Raw genomic sequence first — 340 nt, 5'->3', positions numbered from 1 at the left:
GGCTGTGCTGCACATGCCCCGCTCACATGCCTCAGCTATTTAGGCAGTTACTGTGGCTCTGACCTCCTGCTGTACCAGCTCTTGCCTCTGAAACAGCTGGGGCTGTTAAGAACCATTTCCAGTTCCACCCAAGGTGGATCGGGTGACTCTCACTTTATCACCCCCCGAGGCCACCTCAAGGACAAAGAAAAGGGATACACTCAAAACTAATGTTTGGCTATGGGGGGAAGGACAGGCCTGGGCTCTTGCTGGACACACAGACCAGGCTCATTAAACCCTGAACTGCTTCTGCTTCCCTCCACCTTCATTTTCCTTGTCACCTTAGAGACCTCCAAGGCTG

This window comes from Manacus candei, unplaced genomic scaffold (genome assembly GCF_025592945.1).
Source record: "Manacus candei isolate 608988 ecotype Guabito, Panama unplaced genomic scaffold, ASM2559294v1 h1tg000005l, whole genome shotgun sequence".
In the NCBI taxonomy this organism is placed as follows: Eukaryota; Metazoa; Chordata; class Aves; order Passeriformes; family Pipridae; genus Manacus; species Manacus candei.
This window is presented reverse-complemented; position numbering follows the sequence as displayed.